The following is a 13,627-nucleotide window of genomic DNA, read 5'->3' as shown; positions in this document are numbered from 1 at the left end:
TATTGGTCGTAATGAAAAAAAACATAAGGGGTAACACTGTTGTTTTTTATTGGTCGTCATGAAAAAAAACATAAGTGGTAACACTGTCGTTTTTATCAAATGAAACATAATGGGTAACACTGTTGTTTTTTATTGGTCGTCATGAAAAAAAACATAAGGGGTAACACTGTTGTTTTGCTTTGGTCATCATGAAAAAAACATAAGGGGTAACACTGTTGTTTTTTATTGGTCGTCATGAAAAAAAACATAAGGGGTAACACTGTCGTTTTTTTATTGGTCGTCATGAAAAAAAACATAAAGGGTAACACTGTTGTCTTTATCAAATAAAATATAAGGGGTAACACTGTTGTTTTTTATTGGTCGTCATGAAAAAAAACATAAGGGGTAACACTGTCGTTTTTTTATTGGTCGTCATGAAAAAAAACATAAAGGGTAACACTGTTGTCTTTATCAAATAAAATATAAGGGGTAACACTGTCGTTTTTTATTGGTCGTCATGAAAAAAAACACAAGGGGTAACATTGTCGTTTTTATCAAATGAAACATAAGGGGTAACACTGTTGTTTTTTATTGGTCGTCATGAAAAAAAACATAAGGGGTTAACACTGTTGCATTTTATTGGTCATCATGAAAAAAAACATAAGGGGTAACACTGTTGTTTTTTATTGGTCGTAATGAAAAAAAACATAAGGGGTAACACTGTCGTTTTTATCAAATGAAACATAATGGGTAACACCGTTGTATTTTATTGGTCGTAATGAAAAAATATATAAGGGGTAACACTGTCGTTTTTTTATTGGTCGTCATGAAAAAAACCATAATGAAAATAATAGAAATACACACATATTTATCAAATAAAACATAGGGGGTAACACTGTTGTTTTTTTATTGGTCGTCATGAAAAAAAACATAAGGGGTAACACTGTTGTTTTGCTTTGGTCATCATGAAAAGAACATAAGGGGTAACACTGTTGTTTTTTATTGGTCGTCATGAAAAAAAACATAAGGGGTAACACTGTCGTTTTTTTATTGGTCGTCATGAAAAAAACCATAATGAAAATAATAGAAATACACACATATTTATCAAATAAAACATAGGGGGTAACACAGTTGTTCTTCTTTGGTCGTCATGGAAAAAACATAAGGGGTAACACTGTCGTTTTTTATTGGTCGTCATGAAAAAAAACATAAGGGTTAACACTGTTGTTTTTATTGGTCGTCATAAAAAAAAACATAAAGGGTAACACTGTTGTCTTCATCAAATAAAATATAAGGGGTAACACTGTCGTTTTTTATTGGTCGTCATGAAAAAAAACACAAGGGGTGACACTGTTGTTTTTTATTGGTCGTCATGAAAAAAAACATAAGGGGTAACACTGTTGTTTTTTATTGGTCGTCATGAAAAAAAACATAAGGGGTAACACTGTTGTTTTTTATTGGTCGTCATGAAAAAAAACATAAGGGGTAACACTGTTGTCTTTGTCAAATAAAATATAAGGGGCAACACTGTCGTTTTTTGATTGGTCGTCATGAAAAAAAACATAATGGAAATAATAGAAACACACACATACATTTTAATGTCAGGTATATCCTCTTTTTTTATGATTGATTAATGTGTATTGTCATCGCCTCAGTGGTGCAGTGGTTTGCACTCTGCCCTAACCCCCTGGAGACCGGGGTTCAAGTCTGGTTGATGTCCACTGTTGGAAGACTCTTATTTCTATTTCATGCGAATTATAAAGTCAAGTATAACCATTGTGATTTCGGTGTCTTGATGGTGCATTGATAAGTTCGGAGGTTAACACTCTGAACAGCTCAGGTTCGTTACCCCTTATGTTTTTTTTCATGACGACCAATAAAAAACAACAGTGTTACCCCTTATGTTTCATTTGATAAAAACGACAATGTTACCCCTTGTGTTTTTTTTCATGACGACCAATAAAAAACGACAGTGTTACCCCTTATATTTTATTTGATAAAGACAACAGTGTTACCATTTATGTTTTTTTTTATGACGACCAATAAAAACAACAGTGTTAACCCTTGTTTTTTTATTGGTCATCATGAAAAAAAACATAAGGGGTAACACTGTTGTTTTTCTTTGGTCGTCATGAAAAAAACATAAGGGGTAACACTGTCGTTTTTTATTGGTCGTCATGAAAAAAAACATAAGGGTTAACACTGTTGTTTTTATTGGTCGTCATAAAAAAAAACATAAAGGGTAACACTGTTGTCTTTATCAAATAAAATATAAGGGGTAACACTGTCGTTTTTTATTGGTCGTCATGAAAAAAACCACAAGGGGTGACATTGTCGTTTTTATCAAATGAAACATAAGGGGTAACACTGTTGTTTTTTATTGGTCGTCATGAAAAAAAACATAAGGGGTAACACTGTTGTTTTGCTTTGGTCATCATGAAAAAAACATAAGGGGTAACACTGTTGTTTTTTATTGGTCGTCATGAAAAAAAACATAAGGGGTAACACTGTCGTTTTTTTATTGGTCGTCATGAAAAAAAACATAAAGGGTAACACTGTTGTCTTTATCAAATAAAATATAAGGGGTAACACTGTCGTTTTTTATTGGTCGTCATGAAAAAAAACACAAGGGGTAACATTGTCGTTTTTATCAAATGAAACATAAGGGGTAACACTGTTGTTTTTTATTGGTCGTCATGAAAAAAAACATAAGGGGTAACACTGTTGTTTTTTATTGGTCGTCATGAAAAAAAACATAAGGGGTAACACTGTTGTTTTTTATTGGTCGTAATGAAAAAAAACATAAGGGGTAACACTGTCGTTTTTATCAAATGAAACATAATGGGTAACACCGTTGTTTTTTATTGGTCGTAATGAAAAAATATATAAGGGGTAACACTGTCGTTTTTTTATTGGTCGTCATGAAAAAAACCATAAGGGGTAACACTGTTGTTTTTATCAAATAAAATATAAGGGGTAACACTGTCGTTTTTTATTGGTCGTCATGAAAAAAAACACAAGGGGTAACATTGTCGTTTTTATCAAATGAAACATAAGGGGTAACACTGTTGTTTTTTATTGGTCGTCATGAAAAAAAACATAAGGGGTTAACACTGTTGCATTTTATTGGTCATCATGAAAAAAAACATAAGGGGTAACACTGTCGTTTTTATCAAATGAAACATAATGGGTAACACCGTTGTTTTTTATTGGTCGTAATGAAAAAATATATAAGGGGTAACACTGTCGTTTTTTTATTGGTCGTCATGAAAAAAACCATAATGAAAATAATAGAAATACACACATATTTATCAAATAAAACATAGGGGGTAACACTGTTGTTTTTTTATTGGTCGTCATGAAAAAAAACATAAGGGGTAACACTGTTGTTTTGCTTTGGTCATCATGAAAAGAACATAAGGGGTAACACTGTTGTTTTTTATTGGTCGTCATGAAAAAAAACATAAGGGGTAACACTGTCGTTTTTTTATTGGTCGTCATGAAAAAAACCATTATGAAAATAATAGAAATACACACATATTTATCAAATAAAACATAGGGGGTAACACAGTTGTTCTTCTTTGGTCGTCATGAAAAAAACATAAGGGGTAACACTGTCGTTTTTTATTGGTCGTCATGAAAAAAAACATAAAGGGTAACACTGTTGTCTTCATCAAATAAAATATAAGGGGTAACACTGTCGTTTTTTATTGGTCGTCATGAAAAAAAACACAAGGGGTGACACTGTTGTTTTTTATTGGTCGTCATGAAAAAAAACATAAGGGGTAACACTGTTGTTTTTTATTGGTCGTCATGAAAAAAAACATAAGGGGTAACACTGTTGTTTTTTATTGGTCGTCATGAAAAAAAACATAAGGGGTAACACTGTTGTCTTTGTCAAATAAAATATAAGGGGCAACACTGTCGTTTTTTGATTGGTCGTCATGAAAAAAAACATAATGGAAATAATAGAAACACACACATACATTTTAATGTCAGGTATATCCTCTTTTTTTATGATTGATTAATGTGTATTGTCATCGCCTCAGTGGTGCAGTGGTTTGCACTCTGCCCTAACCCCCTGGAGACCGGGGTTCAAGTCTGGTTGATGTCCACTGTTGGAAGACTCTTATTTCTATTTCATGCGAATTATAAAGTCAAGTATAACCATTGTGATTTCGGTGTCTTGATGGTGCATTGATAAGTTCGGAGGTTAACACTCTGAACAGCTCAGGTTCGGATCCCCGCAAAAACGTCGACAGGGGTACCACTGTCTTATTTTATTGGTCAACATGGAAAAAACATGAGGGGTAACTGTCGTTTTTTATCGGCCGTCATGAAATAAACATAAGGGGTAACACTGTCGATATTTATCAAATAAAACATAGGGGGTAACACAGTTGTTTTTCTTTGGTCGTCATGAAAAAAACCATAAGGGGTAACACGGTTGTTTTTTATTGGTCGTCATGAAAAAAACATAAGGGGTAACACTGTTGTCTTTATCAAATAAAATATAAGGGGTAACACTGTCGTTTTTTATTGGTCGTCATGAAAAAAAACACAAGGGGTGACATTGTCGTTTTTAATCAAATAAAACATAGGGGGTAACACAGTTGTTCTTCTTTGGTCGTCATGAAAAAAAAACACAAGGGGTAACACTGTTGTTTTTTTATTGGTCATCATGAAAAAAAACATAAGGGGTAACACTGTTGTTTTTCTTTGGTCGTCATGAAAAAAACATAAGGGGTAACACTGTCGTTTTTTATTGGTCGTCATGAAAAAAAACATAAGGGTTAACACTGTTGTTTTTTATTGGTTGTCATGAAAAAAAACGTAAAGGGTAACACTGTTGTCTTTATCAAATAAAATATAAGGGGTAACACTGTCGTTTTTTATTGGTTGTCATGAAAAAAACCATAAGGGGTAACACTGTTGTTTTTTATTGGTCGTCATGAAAAAAACATAAGGGGTAACACTGTCGTTTTTTATTGGTCGTCATGAAAAAAAACACAAGGGGTAACACTGTCGTTTTTATCAAATGAAACATAAGGGGCAACACTGTTGTTTTTTATTGGTCGTAATGAAAAAAAACATAAGGGGTAACACTGTTGTTTTTTATTGGTCGTCATGAAAAAAAACATAAAGGGTAACACTGTTGTCTTTATCAAATAAAATATAAGGGGTAACACTGTCGTTTTTTATTGGTCGTCATGAAAAAAAACACAAGGGGTAACATTGTCGTTTTTATCAAATGAAACATAAGGGGTAACACTGTTGTTTTTTATTGGTCGTCATGAAAAAAAACATAAGGGGTAACACTGTTGTTTTTTATTGGTCGTCATGAAAAAAAACATAAGGGGTAACACTGTTGTTTTTTATTGGTCGTAATGAAAAAAAATATAAGGGGTAACACTGTTGTTTTTTTATTGGTCGTCATGAAAAAAAACATAAGGGGTAACACTGTTGTTTTTTATTGGTCGTCATGAAAAAAAACATAAGGGGTAACACTGTTGTTTTTTATTGGTCGTCATGAAAAAAAACATAAGGGGTAACACTGTTGTTTTTTATTGGTCGTCATGAAAAAAAACCACAAGGGGTAACACCGTCGTTTTTATCAAATGAAACATAATGGGTAACACTTGTTTTTTATTGGTCGTAATGAAAAAATATATAAGGGGTAACACTGTTGTTTTTTTATTGGTCGTCATGAAAAAAAACGTAAGGGGTAACACTGTTGTTTTTATCAAATAAAATATAAGGGGTAACACTGTCGTTTTTTATTGGTCGTCATGAAAAAAAACATAAGGGGTAACACTGTTGTTTTTTATTGGTCGTCATGAAAAAAACATAAGGGGTAACACTGTCGTTTTTTATTGGTCGTCATGAAAAAAAACACAAGGGGTAACACTGTCGTTTTTATCAAATGAAACATAAGGGGCAACACTTGTTTTTTATTGGTCGTAATGAAAAAAAACATAAGGGGTAACACTGTTGTTTTTATTGGTCGTCATAAAAAAAAACATAAAGGGTAACACTGTTGTCTTTATCAAATAAAATATAAGGGGTAACACTGTCGTTTTTTATTGGTCGTCATGAAAAAAAACACAAGGGGTAACATTGTCGTTTTTATCAAATGAAACATAAGGGGTAACACTGTTGTTTTTTATTGGTCGTCATGAAAAAAAACATAAGGGGTAACACTGTTGTTTTTTATTGGTCGTCATGAAAAAAAACATAAGGGGTAACACTGTTGTTTTTTATTGGTCGTCATGAAAAAAAACATAAGTGGTAACACTGTCGTTTTTATCAAATGAAACATAATGGGTAACACTGTTGTTTTTTATTGGTCGTACTGAAAAAATATATAAGGGGTAACACTGTCGTTTTTTTATTGGTTCTCATGAAAAAAAACATAAGGGGTAACACTGTTGTTTTGCTTTGGTCATCATGAAAAGAACATAAGGGGTAACACTGTCGTTTTTTATCGGCCGTCATGAAATAAACATAAGGGGTAACACTGTCGATATTTATCAAATAAAACATAGGGGATAACACTGTTGTTTTTCTTTGGTCGTCATGAAAAAAACCATAAGGGGTAACACTGTTGTTTTTTATTGGACGTCATGAAAAAAAACATAAGGGGTAACACTGTTGTTTTTTATTGGTCGTCATGAAAAAAAACATAAGGGGTAACACTGTTGTTTTTCATTGGTCGTCATGAAAAAAACCACAAGGGGTAACACTCGTTTTTATCAAATGAAACCTGAGGGGTAACACTGTCGATATTTATTCATTAAAACATAGGGGGTAACACTGTCGTTTTTATCAAATGAAACATGAGGGGTGACACTGTCGTTTTTCTTTGGTCGTCATGAAAAAAACCATAAGGGGTAACACTGTTGTTTTTAATTGGACGTCATGAAAAAAAACATAAGGGGTAACACTGTTGTTTTTTTTATTGGTCGTCATGAAAGAAAACATAAGGGTTAACACTGTTGTTTTTTTATTGGTCGTCATGAAAAAAAACATAAGGGGTAACACTGTTGTCTTTGTCAAATAAAATATAAGGGATAACACTGTCGTATTTTATTGGTCGTCATGAAATAAAACATATTTGAAAAAATAAATGTGTCCTTGTCAAATAAAATATAAGGAGTAACACTGTTGTTTTTCATCAGTCATCATGGGAAAAAAACATAAGGGGTAACACTGTCGTTTTTTATTGGTCGTCATGAAAAAAACCACAAGGGGTAACACTCGTTTTTATCAAATGAAACCTGAGGGGTAACACTGTCGATATTTATTCATTAAAACATAGGGGGTAACACTGTCGTTTTTATCAAATGAAACATGAGGGGTGACACTGTCGTTTTCCTTTGGTCGTCATGAAAAAAACCATACGGGGTAACACTGTTGTTTTTTATTGGACGTAATGAAAAAAAACATAAGGGTTAACACTGTTGTTTTTTTATTGGTCGTCATGAAAAAAAACAAAAGGAAAAAAAACACAGTGTTTTATTTGATACATTTCGACAGTGTTACCCCTTATGGGTTTTTCATGACGACAGATAAAAAAACGACATTGTTACCCTTTACGTTTCATTTGATAAAAACGACAGTGTTACCCCTTATGTTTTTTTCCCATGATGACTGATGAAAAACAACAGTGTTACTCCTTATATTTTAAAAGACAACAGTGTTGTCTTTGTCAATTCAAATATAAGGGGTAACACTGTGGTATTTTATTGGTCGTCATGAAAAAAAACATATTTGAAAAAATAAATGTGTCCTTGTCAAATGTCTTAATGTCTTAATCTTCATACATACTTCTTACAGGACTTGAACCCCGGTCTCGAGCTCTGCCATCCAAGAACACTCACCGCTGCATCGTCGAGACACTAAGTGGCCAGAGGTTATAGTTGACTTAAAACTCATATGACAATGTTCGGCTTCTAACTCTACATCAAGCTCCATTGAAGACCTATCGTGGCAGGACTCCAGGGGTCGCTAAACAGCTCTATCAGCTGCACCCTTTGACATCATGATTTGATGTAACATCACACAATGTTGTTAGATTTACAAAAAACATTCAACTTTTTAGCTTAAAACAAAGAAAAATACAAAGCCATTTCAAAGTTGCGCCCGAGTTTAACAGGGCTAAAAAGAACCATAGGGCCTATGAGCCCTTCATAATGGGTTCTGATTGGTTGAGGGTTAGGTTTATAGTTATCGGTAGAACTGTTAAACAAGAGATAGACTTTGTCGACGGAATATGAGAGGTGGGATGGAGTCTGATGGGCACAGGAATAAACAGCAACACTCAAGTCACTGCCCATATAGTCGATCAAAATGTATAGCTTTTTATTTGAATTTACTGAATGACGACGACAGGGAATTGGAATGGAACTGACAAAGATTGAAAATACATGCTTTTTTTTGATGAATTCAGTGCAGTCATATGCTGTTATTGTTGGTCGGGATAATGCCGATAATGATAATGATAATGCCGTATGAACAATTGCATGATAATTAGATGTTTGATGAGTAAAAAAATGTTTAAAGTTCAAAATCCTAACAAAAAAAAAGTATGAATCAACTTTAAAACAAGTTGCTCGACTTCCACTTGCCATGTGCATAATTTATATAGGCCTACTTGAAAACCAAAAAAATCTAACTAAACGCCTGTTTTTACTTGTAAACACGGAAGAAATCCATCTTTCACTTTCAACAACCAATGATTACAATCCAAGTGTTTCATTGATTTTCTTGGGGTACCATTTTGGACCTTTGGATGACAGCAAAATCAGTGGACGACATGGAGCTAAGAGAAGGATGGAGCAGTGCTTAGCCTGTCCGCCCCTAGCGGCTCCGGTCTGCTAGCGGCGATGGCTGGCAGCAGTCGGCGCGAGGTCCACCAAGACCTGCACCGTGTGGGCCAGCCGACCCAAGCCCTCGTCCTCGGTGATCAACTGGGCGGCACAGATGGATTCCTGGGGGAGGAAAGGAAAAGGGTGAGGGACTGCATATCGGTGTCTTTTAATTTGTCGCTTTTCATTAGAGCCGTGCAACATGCAGTCATGGGGACACAAGGCGTACGCTACTAACGAAATGGAAAGATGTGCAAGGAAAGTGCGCAACTTACATCGGAAAGCAAATTAACATTCTAAGTAAAGTGGAGGAAGCATGGATGAGCTTGCAACAAAATGCTCACTTGATGCTAATGTAGTCTCATGTGGGGCGAAAAAACACCATGATTGTTTTCCCTCTAGATACGTTGGCCCTTATCACAACAAACAAATTATGGGGCATTTTAATTTTGTTTGAAATTCATTTTTGGAAAAAAGTTACAGACCTAATATATTACAAATAAAAATGGTATTTTCCTAAAAAGCTAAAGTATTTCAAAACAGAGATTGAGCTTCCTTCATTGGTCTTACTTAGTCAAGTGTCCCACCATGCTGTTTGTAGCCCTGCCTTGGTGTTTCCCATTCTCTATTCAGCCCTCCACCCACAAGGACCTGCCAGGACAGCAGGCAGGTCCTGGGGCCATCACAACCATTACAAATAGAAATATGCTTTAACACTATTCAGTATGCTGGGCTTTCTGTTTTTTAACTAAGTGACTGTTCTCCATGTATCAGATATATATATTCAATTAATAAAGTACATTAGTGCTTTTAATCTTTTATTGCTGACATCAAAACATTGCAATTTGCAAGAATGACAGTATAGTTTTTAAAAGTTTTTAAACTTTAAACTAAGCTTCCGTAAACCTCAGAATAAAATGATACTACAGTAGTCTTTCTTAAATGTCAAGTTGGCATTTTCTTTTCCTATGGTGTTTTTAATGTGCTTACTAACCAGCAATAAATGAATTTATTTATATTCAAATAATGTTTCTGGAATTGGTATCCATTATTATCAATTGCATTTTCTTCTCTTCTATTCTTCTGCTTGTCATCAGACCAAAAATAGTCGGCAAGCCTACAGAAACTATAAATACTAAATGTGAAATTCACATTATTAAAAATATACTTGGAGCCATGATTTACTGAGGATCTTTTTTTGGGAGCATGCTTTTGCAAGTAGTTCGCTGCCCCACCTGCCACCCATATGGACGGCACGCGCTTACACACACACGCACGCACACACACGTAAACACACTGTCGCACCCACAGTCGCACACACACACAGTCGCACAAACAGTCGCACACAGACACACACACAAAGAAGACATGCCTACGCCAATAATTTACTGAACTTCTCCCACAAACTGCATTCCAAATAAATAAACAGATAAATGCAAATATATATAAATGCTTAAAATGCATAAAAAAATAACTTGATTACTTAAAATAAATACAGGAAACTTAAACGTCCAATGTATATTGGGATATATCAACACTTCTCCTTTTTATGTGTGCAAAATGCTTTCCAGAGCAAGAGAATCACTTTTTGACCAACAATGTTTTGTCCTTATGTTTATATTTGCTCAAAACGAATATACTTCACTTCCAAATGGTAGTTTATGGCTTATACAACCCCTTTTAAGCCTCATATAACACGTTTGCATTGAAAGGAACAGATATATCAACTTTTCTAATTTCTATGTGTGCAAAATGCTTTTCAGAGCAAGAGAATAATTTTTTGACCAATAATCTGTTTCTGACCTTACAATGGTGGTTGCGCAGAAACTAATGTACTTTACTTCCAAATGTTGGTTTCTCAAAACTAATGTACTTCACTTCCAAACGGTGGTATATGGCTCACACAACCCTTTGTAAGCCTCATGAAACTAGTTTGCATTGAAAGGAACAGATATATCAACTATTCTCATTTTTATGTGTGAAAAATGCTTTTAAGAGCGAGAGAATCACTTTTCAAACCAACAATCAGAGGTAAAGGGTAGCGATTCTTCACCGTCATGTTTAGGCCCCTATATAGTTTATGCAAAGACGCAGGGAGCACTCCTTCCTTACAAAGAACAAACCTGCACCAGCAGGAGAGGAAGAGCGTCGAATGATACTGGAAACTCACTCGTTCATTGCTTCTGCCTGGGAGGAGACAAGGAGTACAGACGGCCCTTAGGAGGTGACGTATCCCGGTAGAAGATCCATGGCGAGGTCATAGGGTCGGTGTGGTGGCAGAGAGGTAGCTCTGGCTTTACTGAACACGGCCTTGAGGTCCAGGTACTCAGGCGGTACATCAGCCAGAACCAAGGAGTCCTCTGGCTGGTTGGACAGCTTACTGTAGCAGCAGGAGAGTTGATATTTGCCAAAAATGATAAGTCAACCCAATGTTTTAACCTTTAGAACATTTATAATATCTCGGTTTTAAAATGGAAAGTAATGCACCTTGCGGGTGTTCCACCAGAACAGATGACATGTTCTGGAGGATAAACTAGGTGTCAACATTACATGAACGTCACAAGGAAAATCATGGCAACCGGTGGTAATATTTCAAAATTTTATTAACGAACATAATCTCTGCGGAAGAAGTTCTTGCGCTCTCTGTACATGCAACTGTAGAAAATAACAATTTAGACTTTTTACTGATCTGTTTTAGTGCCCCCCAATCCTCCCCACCCTACCCCTTTCATCCTTTTTTATTTAAATATTTCTCACATTTCTTTAATGCAGGAAATTAACGACGGCTCACTGTGAAAGTACTGCATTCTCTTACAGCACCGATGTTAGCATGAACAGAACCTGAGCCCCGCCCCGCCGCCCTGCCCTCCCATAGCTGCTCCAACACTATGTACACAATTAAACTACATGGTACGAATAAAAAAGGTACATTATTACATCGTCACCTTGAGTGAGCGCGCGTCCCCCAACATTCTACACAAGTTGAACACGAGTACAAAGAGGAGGGGCCCCTATTTACAGAGCTATTTACACGAAGTCTCACAAAGCCTCGCCAGGAGAGAAATATACACTGCGGAGAGACCCAAGTCAAACACTAAGAAAGACATACCACAGGTGTCAGAAAATAAAGATAATAAATAGGTTAATCCTCTTCGATATTTCTCTTCTTTTTTTCTTTTTTTTTGTAAGTTTCTTCTCCATGCGATTGTACACAAGTCATTTTCCATTCTCATAATAACAAAATGATGAATAAAGATTACTTTAAATGTTTTAAAATAAAAACAAACAAAAAGGAAACTAGAAATAAATGGCTTGAAATCATAAGTCTACCACAAGAAAAAGATATGTATATTTACGATCCGAAATAAAATAAAAACAGTTCGAAATGAGCAATAAACAAATCAAAACAAAACTTGAGGATAATGTCAGGATAGTTGAGGTAACGTGTTGTAGACAGATCTGGGGTCCGTCTAGTTTCTGGAAACCACACACACACACAGATATATATATGTATAGATACATATATATATATATATATACACATATATACACACACATGCATACATATATATATATATATACACATGTAAACATACATACACACACGCACACATATATACAAATGTAAACATACATACACACACACATATATACAAATGTAAACATACATACACACATATATACATATATATACACACACGCATACATATATACATGTTAACATATATGTACATATATATATATATATATACACAAACACACACACACACACACACACAGTCCGTCAAGTTTCTGGAAACCCCATATCGGGTTCTACTGTGCAACCGGAGGGTTAAAGCATTGTGTGAGGGGGCTTCTGACTGCTAAGGTACCAAAGATTAACAATGTGAACACTTGAGTCTTTCAAGATAAACGTCAAGTTATTGCTCAGGGTGGGGTTGGGGTTGGGGTTGGGGTAAGGGGTGGGGTTGAGGTTGGGGTAAGGGGTGCGTGTCGTCGGTCAAGGGCCAATCAATTGTCTCCTCTCATTAGTGGTCAAGGACCATTTGAAGCCTTAAAAAAAAGAAGCCAATTAGACGTGAAGTAAGAAAGAGGGCGATCAGCGATGTAAGCAGAACGTTTGTAAACAGCATGAGTACACCGGGGAGGGGGGGCTGGTCTTGCACTCTATACAGGACGGTAAATCAAAGAAACTAAAAAAATGACAAACTAGAACATTTACAAGACAACAATCAAAACAACAATACACACAAAACAAAATTAAGAGCACAACACAGGAATTAGCTAAAAAAAACAAAACAAAAAAATACACTTCACCCATAGGAAAGATAAAACTAGACAAAGCAAATGGAAAAAGGAACTAATTGCAGGGCGTTCGAGCTCTGCTATTCAAGTAGGACGTACAAAAAGCGGGTATGTCATTTTTTTGGTTCATATTAGGAACACTTGAGTGTTGAGCCGAATAGAAAAATAAAACAAATGCCACCAAACTACCGTCAATCACTTAATCCCCCAGCAACACAAGTACTTTGCAGGTGAAAGCTGTCTAACATGCTTAAAAATGATAAACCATCTTTTAGAATAACAGTAATTACCATCTAAACGCCTTCTGAGTCTTAAAACTGACTGAAAACTCTTTAGTTCAATATGACTCAAAATCAAGTAGACTTTGGAACGTTTAATTAAAACATACATTTTTGAAAAAGGGTGTGATGAAGATAAAATCGAACTTGCCACCATCCTGTGGCAATTATTTTACTACAGCATGGGAGTTAAACACA

General features: G+C 35.3%; 2 long non-coding RNA genes across 2 annotated transcripts; one reads left to right on the top strand and one right to left on the bottom strand.

Moving 5' to 3' along the window:
• Positions 1-8,325: 8,325 nt before the first annotated feature.
• LOC132472350 (uncharacterized) lies at positions 8,326-9,811 on the bottom strand. The gene is made up of 2 exons (XR_009529063.1): positions 8,765-9,811; positions 8,326-8,670 (listed from the first exon to the last, which is right to left on the bottom strand). It is a non-coding gene; the product is annotated as an uncharacterized LOC132472350 (long non-coding RNA).
• Positions 9,812-12,000: 2,189 nt separating this feature from the next.
• Positions 12,001-12,963, top strand: LOC132471999 (uncharacterized). The gene is made up of 2 exons (XR_009528969.1): positions 12,001-12,783; positions 12,820-12,963. It is a non-coding gene; the product is annotated as an uncharacterized LOC132471999 (long non-coding RNA).
• Positions 12,964-13,627: the final 664 nt, after the last annotated feature.

The sequence above is a fragment of the Gadus macrocephalus genome, chromosome 14 (genome assembly GCF_031168955.1).
Source record: "Gadus macrocephalus chromosome 14, ASM3116895v1".
Classification (NCBI taxonomy): Eukaryota; Metazoa; Chordata; class Actinopteri; order Gadiformes; family Gadidae; genus Gadus; species Gadus macrocephalus.
The sequence above is the reverse complement of the archived record's forward strand: the minus strand, read 5'-3'. Positions and strand labels throughout refer to the sequence as shown.